Consider the following 10,446-nt stretch of genomic DNA (forward strand, 5'->3'; position numbering starts at 1 on the left):
ATGTTGCCCTATGACAATGGTTAACAATCTCACAACACATCAACAATATGCTTACTCAACCTTGGGTTCCCTACCACCAGCTTCCTTGTCCCCTTCTGCCTTCTGGCCCTTGTCACTGGCTGCTGTACCTCATTAGTCTCATTTGGTTTTATGGGGCTGTCCACTCCCAGGCTGAACGGTAAACCTCAGAGATGTCTTCACCACTGAGCTAAAAGGGTGTCTGGGGGCCATACTCTCGGGGTTTCTCCAGTCTCTTTTAGACCAGTAAATCTGGTCTTTTTTTTTTTTTTTTGTGAGTTAAAATTATGTTCTACATCCTTCTCCAGCTCTGTCCAGAACCCTCTGTTGTGATCCTGGTCAGAGCATAAACTGTCTTTATTTTTAATGTTATTTAAACATGTAGAAACATAAGACTAGGCAAAAACTTCTAATTTATGTAGCTTTTACTCAACTATGTGAGTACCAACAAAAACTTAAATAAAAAGAAACCTAAAAAAACAAAAAAGTGTATTTATCAACATGTATTTCATGAAATAGAGGGTGTTGTTTTGCTGAAAGAAAACAATGAACTAGATTTTTTCCTTTTAAATCATCAATCCATTACTTTAGTGGAATATTAAATTTAATAGTACGTTCCTCTATACAATACCAAAGAATTAAAAAAAAAAAAGAAGAAACTTCTGTATTGCATATTTACTACTACATTTAATGGTCATGAACTGTTGAAAGTTTCTATGTACAGAGATGGAATTTATGTACACATCTGCTCATTTATGACACCATGCCTTTTATAGCATTTGCTATATGATGACTTAGTTTAATACTTCCACCACTTGTCTCTATTTGCACTATTTGTAAAACTTCCATTCATTTATACATTAAGCCTCTGCTTGGATTGAACCCACTATTATTTATGTATTGAGTTTGCTTCCTTTTTTTTCTTTTCCCCTCATTGGCCTATCACTAAGTAGTTCATGACTCCACTGCATTTTCTTTTTCATGAAAGCAAATAAAAGTTTCAACTGATTAATTTTTCAATGAAACCAAAGTTTTTTTACTGTGATAATGGCCTTTAATTTTCAATTATCACTGCAAAAAATAAGTTTGACTTTGGTTAAAAAAAAAAAGTTAAACATGAGTACTACTTTGAATGCTGGTAGCTGCCATTTTAATATTAGGACATGCTATCCTAAAAGCACCCATGTATGCTTATTAACAAATTAAAAATTCAAAGCTAAACATCCAGTTCTAGCAACCTAGGGGACTGAGACAACAGAGGATTCCCCCCACCAAACTCTAAAATACTGGATACAATATAACTATACATAACTACCATGTAGTCATATATAACTATGTAGAGAAATGAGAAACTTCTAGTTCCAGAAATGGAAAAAAGTTCTGAAAAACCACATGTAAGCACACAAGCTGAGTTAATTACGGTACCACTCAGAAATTAGCTCAAGTATTTAAGGACACTGATTTTAGATATATACAGGGACACTCAAAGGACTAAACCTCTGTAACAAGAACTAAAAAAATTACTCCCACTGTCCCAGGGAGACTCAAAGGACACTTGTTAATGCCTAGGTCTTTGGGCAGGAAAAAAATGTCCACAAGAAATTAAAACCCCAAGCTTGCTCCATACATGGATGTAGAATGTGGCTCTATGTTCCCTGTGTGGTCCAAGAACCCCACACATCAAAAAGTTAATGTAAAAACTGACCTTCAAAATATTAAAAAAAACAACAACAACAAAAAAAAAAAAAACAAAAAACAAACAAACAAACAAACAAAAAAAAACTGGCCTTCATTTGTGGTAACAGCAGCCTGGCAGAACAAGACTACACAGAAAAACATTTCTAATTTTCTAAAAGAAATTTTAGCAGCAGGTTCATTTTCATCATGGTGACAGACTTATCCCAAACAGGCTAACATATGTTCACTGTTTTGCTAAAGAGTGTTTCATTTGAGGTGGGGCTGTGTGTTGAAGATATGCCCATGGTGTAATTGGCATTACTGTTAAAGGCCATCTTCCCCAAGAATCAACATAACTCTGTCTAGCATGCTTTCTGGGTGTAGCAGCTTATATTGGCATGTAGGCTTGTAAAGAGCTCAGTTTCCAGGACCTTCCTGTTCAATCATGTTGTAAATACAAGTGCTTAAACAGTAGTGAGTTATTCTATGGTTAACTAGCAACTTTTACCCTTCAACTACTGAGCAGCCCTCATTTGACTGGTTCTTTTACACTCATTTGGAATATTTGAGAAGGTCCACCTTCTGGACCTCTGCCTTTTTTATGCAGGAAAGGATACAGATTAAAACTGAAATGACATTTAGGATTCTGAGGTTTTATAACCTATGCTCTGTCTCTTGCCTTCACCAGTTAATCACTTTTGTTTTGATACACTGGGTGGGGAATTGGCAATTCAATTTAACCCACAGTGAGTAATGAAATGCTTATGTAAATATATGGAACTGGAAACTCAGCTAATCTAGGTAAGTCTTAAAAGGTAAGCTACTCAATTGACAATACTATCTAAAGACCGTTTTTGTTTTTGTTTTCCTAAAAAGGTGACTTTTTACAATGCAGCAGACTTCCTGGCCTGATTTGTTAAAACACACTCAAAGAGATAAATGTCATGGTTCCTGTCTTACAAAAAGGAAGAGACTTAGACACTGGGAAATTAAGAGCAGCAATAGCATTGGTAAAGTAAGTCATCACCTGTATCATGGGTAATTGGAAAGGTCCCAGTCCCACAATTTCTTCTCCAGTGGCCTTATCTAGGTGGCAGATGAGAAGTCAAGTAGAGAGAAAACCAATTCACAAGGGATCTTCTATAACATGCTGAGAAACTTGACCTTAACTCTGAGAGCATCACAGGAAGATGTTAAATGATTTTTTCTTTTTTTTAATTCTTAATTAAATAACTTTATTAACTTCATAAAAATGACAAAAAATATTTACCAATGAAGCTGTCATTAACGAGAACACACCTCTACTCGTTCCTAAAATCCCATGAAAATTACAGTAAAGAACTTAAAATGGCCAGAATCCACAAGGACAAAGAAACCAGGAGGGGAAAAAAAAAAAAGATATCAGGAAAAAAGCTTTGAAAGTTGGAAAGCAAACGGATTAGTGTTTTTTGACTTAACAGAGCCAAGAATGCTAAAACCTAGGAATTATGGGAAGCCCAGAAGAAAGCTACTTCACACTATAGAACTGCAGAAAGGCTGGTGATGTTAAAATCAGGGTGCAGGTGAGGTTAAAACAAGAAGATTAGTTGAAAGTCTGTATAAGAAGCAAGTAGATCCCCAGGTCAACTCTCCCATTCTAACAGAAGACTGGAATTTTAATGCTTTCCAGAAGTAGAAGCAGAGGGACTCTGGAGTGGCTGGCACCATGCACTGCTGAGGATGGGGTTAGGCGCTATAATGAAAATGGGCAAGGTGTAAAGCCACATATCCAATGGTGAGTCCACTAGGTCCAGGGACAGATTACCCAATAAGCAAGGTAAGCATACGCTTAGGGCATCAACAAAACATGGGTACCAGTTATTCAAAGCAAAGACCCATAGATACCAACCGAACAGGACACAAGGAAAAGTGAGCACTGCAGTGGATGGGAACTGGCAGGGCACTAAATGAAATTGATACGATTTTATAAATTTTGTATATGATAACAATTATGTTTTCCTTTTCAATTTGGACTGATTGGGTATAACCTCGCATTCAGCTCTGTCTCATGGATCACCTAAGAGTGCACCAGTGGCATTATAATCATGTGACTCATGACATATCTAGTTCCAGAAATTTTTGGCGTTTACTTGAACTTGTTCAGTTTGATCCATTTTCAGCAGGTCACATATCAAAACATGGTAGCACAGGAAAGGGCAACCCATTGTATATGTCTAAACTACATGTGAAGAATTAATAAACTTAAAAGTGATAAAGTTCGAACAACTATTTTCAGTGAAATAAGTATAGGTTGATATTTCAGTTTGTCTATAGATTCCACTCCTGATCTTTCTAATACAGATCAGCTACGTATTGTTTTAAGATACATATCTCCAACAGATGGAAAACGTGTTGAGCGATTTATCGTATTTACTAACTTGAAAAATCATACCAGTGAATAAATTGCAAATCAAGTACTTCACTATTTATGTGAAGTTTGCAAAATTGATTTTTCTAAGTGCAGAAGCCAGTTCTATCGCAATACTGCCGATATGTCAGGGAATTATAAAGGCATGCCACAGAAAATTTTAGAACGTAATGAATATGCCATTTTCATACCATGTGCTACCCATTCACTTAATCTTGTAGGACATCGTAGAGTAGATTGTTGTCTGGAAACAGTTGATTTTTTTTTTCTACTGTTCAGTTACTCTACACATTTTTTGCTGCCTCTACTGCCTAGTGGGCAGTTCTTAAAACATATTTAGGCAATGATCAAGTATTAAAATGTCTAATACACATTGGGAAGTGCATGCTGTAGAAACAAGTGTAATCCTGGAATCATACACTCGGATTCAAGATGCCTTAGAAAATATTGCTGAAAACTAGACACAAAAAGGAGATATCAAAAGAGAAGCTGAAAACATTGTCAATAAAATGCAAACACTAGAGTTTGTATTTATGTTGGTTATGTGGAATAATATATTGCAGGATTTTCATTTCACAAGTCAAGCTTTCCAAGATCGAGAAGTAAATTTAAAGCTATGCACAGATCTCTACCAGTCATTAATAGGATATTTACATAATTTAAGAGAAAATTTTGAAAACATAGCGAAACAAACACTGCCAAATACTGATTATCAAGTAGTTCACCATGCAGAAGCATTAGAAAGAAACAAGTAAATGACAGAAGTGCTCCAGAAGTATTGAGTGCCAGAGATCAATTTCACGTAATCACATGCTACACCATTATTGACACCCTTGAATCTTGCATAAAAAGAAGGGCAAAAGTGTATGAAGTTCTTTCAAATAGATTTTCCTTCTTAAACAATGTGGATATACCTGATGAAGAATGCATGAAAGCATCTAAGAAATTAGTGCAGGCTTATCCCGGTGATTTACAACTGTGCTCCATAGGGTTTTCAAGGCTAGGAACTTCCGGAAGCAGACCTCCAGGTCTGTCTTTTGAGGCATCTCTGGGTGGGTTTGAACCACCAACCTTCTAGCTAGCAGTTGAGTGCTTAACCGTTTGTGCCCCCCAGGGACTCCTTTTGATGTCTAATCCTTAAAATGAAGAAACAGGGGGTCACCTTTCTAAATAACAGATTGACTCACAAAATAATATCACCTGTGAGTCTTGTGCTCCTTTAAAAAAAAAAAAAAAATCTCTATGAGACCAAGTGGTCAACATTTACCCTAAAGCATAGATGAGAAGGGGAGGGGAGCGGGTGGGGAAGAGTAGGAAGCTGGATTAATTGAAGCAGAACAACTGAAACAGAAATATTATGGAGAATGTTGACACAATGTGGAAAATGTAACCAATATCACTGAACAATATGTATAACCTACTCCCATAGGGTTGATTCTGACTCATAGAGACCTCATAGGGTTTCCAAGGCTGTGAATCTTTATGGACGCAGACTGCTACATCTTTCTCCCGCAGAGCCATTCGTGAAACAATATGTATAGAAATTGTTAAACGGGAACCCAATTCGCTGTGTAAACTTTAACCAAACACTCACTAAAATATTTATTTTTTAAAAAAATGAAGAAACTTCCAAGTATTACTGGCCATTTGAGAAAATCTCTAAACAGAAAGATGAAAATCTTAACAACAAAAGAGGAAAAAGGGAACTCAGAGGAAACATAATAAAGGGAGAAGAAAATATATGGGTTTGTTGTATACATATATATACACATACTTATAAAATCATCATAAAAATATAAAAAATTTGTATTCAAGAAGCAATAAAAAGGGGCTATAAAAGGAAAGATTTGGAAAACAAAATGAAACAAAATCTTGGAAAAAGGATATATGAAATAAATACAATAAAGTGTTGAAAGATCACATTGAGGAAATTGACCACGAAATAAAGCAAAATGGCAAAGAAATGGAAAATAGGATAAATAAAAATAATAGAGGATCAGTCAGAAGATTTAAAGTTAAAGACAGAGAAAACAGACAAAGCATAGGAGAGGAAATTATCAAAGGAATAATACAAGAAAATTTTCCCAAACTGAAAAATAGCAGTTTCCTGACTAAAAAGGATTACTACATTGACGAAAAAAACCTACACAAAGGCACATTATTGTGAAAGTTTACAACGTGGTGACAAGGAGAAAATAAGTAAGTGAATAAGTAGGGATAAAGAGAGATGTGTCACATACAAAGGATTGGGAATTAGAATAGCATCAGTTTTCTGAACCGCAATATCAGAAGGTTAAAGTCTATGCAGAAATAGGTTCAAATTTCTGAGGGAAAGTTTTCCCTTCCAACCTAGAATTCTATTCCTAGCTAGACTACCAAAAAAATACGAGGGTGTAATGAAAAGATTTCTGAAAAGCAAGTTCTCACCATTTTTCTCTCTCACGTACCCTTTTGTCATGGATTGAATTGTGTCCCCCCAAAATATCTGTCAACTTGGCTAGGCCATGATTCCAAGTATTGTGTGATTGTCCACCATTTTGTCATCCAGTGTGATTTTCCTGTGTGTTGTAAATCCTATCACTATAATGTTAATAAGATGGATTAGGGGCAGTTATGTTGATGAGATCTACAAGATTAGATTGTGTTTTAAGCCAATCTCTTTTGAGATATAAAAGAGAGAAGCAAGCAGAGAGACGGGGGACCTCACACCACCAAGAAAGAAGCACCAGGAGCACAGCTCGTCTTTTGGACCCAGGGTCCTTGTGCTTAGAAGCTCCTCGACCAGGGGAAGATTAATGACAAGGACTTTCCTCTAGAGCTGACAGAGAAAGATGGAGCAGACGCCCTGAATTTGGACTTCTAGCCTAATAGACTGTGAGAGAATAAACTTCTGTTTGTTGAAGCCATCCACTTGTGGTATTTCTGTTATGGCAGCACTAGATGACCAAGTCACCTTTCTAAGGAAGCTTCTGAAGAAGGTACCCTATGAAAACAAGGGAGTAAACCAAGAAAGAAGAAGATATAAATGCAGGAAATAGGAGATCCATCACAGGAAAGAAGGAAATGCCTTCCCAGGAGGATGGTACAGGAAGATCATGGGATGACAGCTCTGTAGCAAGCCTAGAAAGCAATCAGTTCAAAATAGAGGAGCAGAAAGAAAGGGAAGAAAAGAGATACAGAATGAACTCCAAGAAGAAGATGAAAATAATAAAGTCCCTGATGTTTTTGAATGCACTAAAAGGTGATTTGCACCCTGATGAAGAGTTTGGTGATGAATTAGTGATAAGGACATAGAAGACCAAGCAAATAAATAAATAAAAATTTTAAAAAGTTAATAATAAATATTGTTGTTGCTGTTGTTAGGTGCTGTCGAGTCGGTTCCAACTCATAGCGACCCTATGTACAACAGAAGGAAACACTGCCCAGTCCTGTGCCATCCTCACAATCGGTGTTATGCTTGAGCCCATTGTTGCAGCCACTGTGTCAAACAATAAATATTAACTCTAGGGAAAAGAACACATTATACCGGAAAAGGAATACTTATGACTCAATTATGAATTATATTTACATGGTCATAATAATGCAAACACAGAATATTGACCTTACAGAGTTATGTGTGTAGGTAAAAGTGGAGCCGTTTAAAAGATCTAAATATTCATCTTCATAGTAGCAACACAAGAGATAACATGTAAAGCTGAAAATTAAGAGATAGCCATTGTTTTTAAAATTTTATGTTATTGTTGTACTTTAAGTGAAAGTTTACAATTCAAGTTAGTCTCTCGTACAAAAATTTATACAGACTTTGTTATGTGACCCAAATTGCTCTCCTTATACTGTGACAGCATATTCCTCCTTTCCACCCCTGATTTCCCATGCCCATTCAACCAGCTCCTGACCCTCTCTGCCTTCTCATCTTGCCTCCGGACAGGAGCTGCTCATTTAGTCTCATGTATCTACTTGAGCTAAGAAGCACACTCTTCACGAGTATCATTTTATGTCCCATAGTCCAGTCCAATCTTTGACTGAAGAGTTGGCCTCGGTTTTAGTACTGGGTTGACAGAGAGTCCAGGGGCCATGCTTTCTGGGGTTCCTCCAGTCTCAGTCAGACCATTAAGTTTGGTCTTTTTACTAGATTTCAGTTCTGCACCCCACTTTTCTCCTGCTCCAACAGGGACTCTCTGTTGTGTTCCCTGTCAGGGGGGGCATTGCTGGTAGCTGGGCACCATCTAGTTCTTCTGGTCTCAGGCTGTTGCAGTCTTTGGTTTACGTAGCTCTTTCTGTCTCTTGGGCTAATGCTTTCCTTGTCACTTTGATGTTCTTCATTCTCCTTTACTCCAGGTGGGTTGGGACAAATTGATGCATCTTAGATGGCCACTCGCTAGCTTTTAAGACCCCAGATGCCACTCACCAAAGTAGGATGCAGAACATTTTCTTTATAAGCTTTGTTATGCCAATTGGCCTAGATGTCCCCGGAAAGCATGGTCCCCAGACCTCTGGCACTGTTACTCTGTCTGTCAAAGTGTTTGGTTGTATTCAGGATACTGCTTAGCTTTGGTTTAGTCCAGTTGTTAGAAAGTATTTTTTTTTTTTTTAAAAATATGTAGGTAAATTGAAAGAAACGGCTAAAAGAGTGTTTAAGTAATACACTAAAAGTGATTGCTCCTGCAGAGTGCAAAAAATTGGATTCATATGTGGGAAGCAGTGACTCCTGTTTTCATGGTACAGCTTGTAGAATTCTGATGTTTACTACTATGATATATGTAACTTGAATAATAAATAAAATTCTAATAAAAATAATAACCACATCTTCCTATTGGGTTATTGAGAAGATTAAGATAAGGCGTGAAATGCTATCCCAACACTAGCTCATAATAAGTGCTAACTACATGTTAGTTGTTTCCACTACCATTGATCTGAAATAATTAAAAATATTAAGCAATAAAGAAAAGTACAAAGAAAAAGCAATAAATTAGAAATCCAGCTATCCAATAATAAGGTGGCCCATGGGTGGTGCAAATGGTTAGGCGCTAAGCTACTAACAGAAAGGTTAGCTGTTTGAATCCACCCAGAGAAACCTGAGAAGAAAGCCCTGGCAATCTACTTCCTAAAGCTTACAGCCATGGAAAACCCTAGGGAGTGCAGTTGTACTCTGAAACACATGAGCTTCCCATAAATCAGAACTGACTTGCAGCAACTGGTATCCAATAATAAGCAGTGTTAATATCGAGTGGCCATATTAACACTATATATACAAAAATATATATACAAATAGAGGGAGGGATTGAAGCATAGATGAGCAGACACATAAAAATAATTTTATAAGTATATGAACATGATTTTTTTAAACATAATTTTAGATTTATAGAAAAGCTGCAAAGATAGTACAGAGATTTCCCATATACTCTTTACTGAGCTCCTCCTAATGTTAACATCTTACATTACATGGGTCATTTATCAAAACTAAGAAATTAATATCAGTACAATACTGTTAATCAAACTACTGATTTTATTTGAAATTCCCCACTTTTTCTATTAATATTCTTTTTCTGTTCCAGGATACCACATTGCATTTTGTCGTTGTCTCCTTCATGTCCTCCAATATGACAGTTTCTCAGTCTTTCTTTGTTTTTCATGACCTTGATGCTTTTGAAGAGTACTGCTCAGATATTGTGGAGAACGTCCCTCAATTTGAATTTGTCTTCTCATGTTTAGACTGGGGGTTATGATTTTGGGGGGAAGAATGCTTCAGAGGCAAAGTGTCCTTCTTATGGCATTGTATCAGGGCACATAATATCAAAATGATTTATTACTGGTACTTTTGACCTGGGTCACTTGGTGAAAAGGTGTTGTCTACCAGATTACAGATTACTTTTTAGAGAAAAGTATGAAATATAGTTTTACATGAATTTAATAGAAGACAAAATAAACTGAGGAAAAGGTCAAGAATTATTGAACTCCAGATGAGTTTTTTCATAGTGAGAGATAGTAACTTACAAAGTTCACTAAAATGTTAAGAAAAGAAATGATAAAATCCATAATTTAGAGTTGTTATTTTAAAAACTTTCAATTTTCATTCATTCAGCAAATATTTATTGAGCATCTACTTTGTGTCAAGCACCCATATAAGCAGTGAACAAAACAGGCAAAGTTTCCTACCCTCCTGGAGTTTGCATTCTAGTTGGGAGGAAAGGATCGAGTTAAAAAATAAACAATAAAGGACTTACAGCAACATGGCGCTCTAGGCAGAAGCACCACGCCATTCCCTCCACAGCAAAGATCTGAAAAACTAAGCCAGAGAAAACAGCAATCCTGAAACCCTAAAACATCAAATGAAGAGATAAAGA

This window comes from Trichechus manatus, unplaced genomic scaffold (assembly GCF_000243295.1).
Source record: "Trichechus manatus latirostris isolate Lorelei unplaced genomic scaffold, TriManLat1.0 scaffold00094, whole genome shotgun sequence".
NCBI lineage: Eukaryota > Metazoa > Chordata > Mammalia > Sirenia > Trichechidae > Trichechus > Trichechus manatus.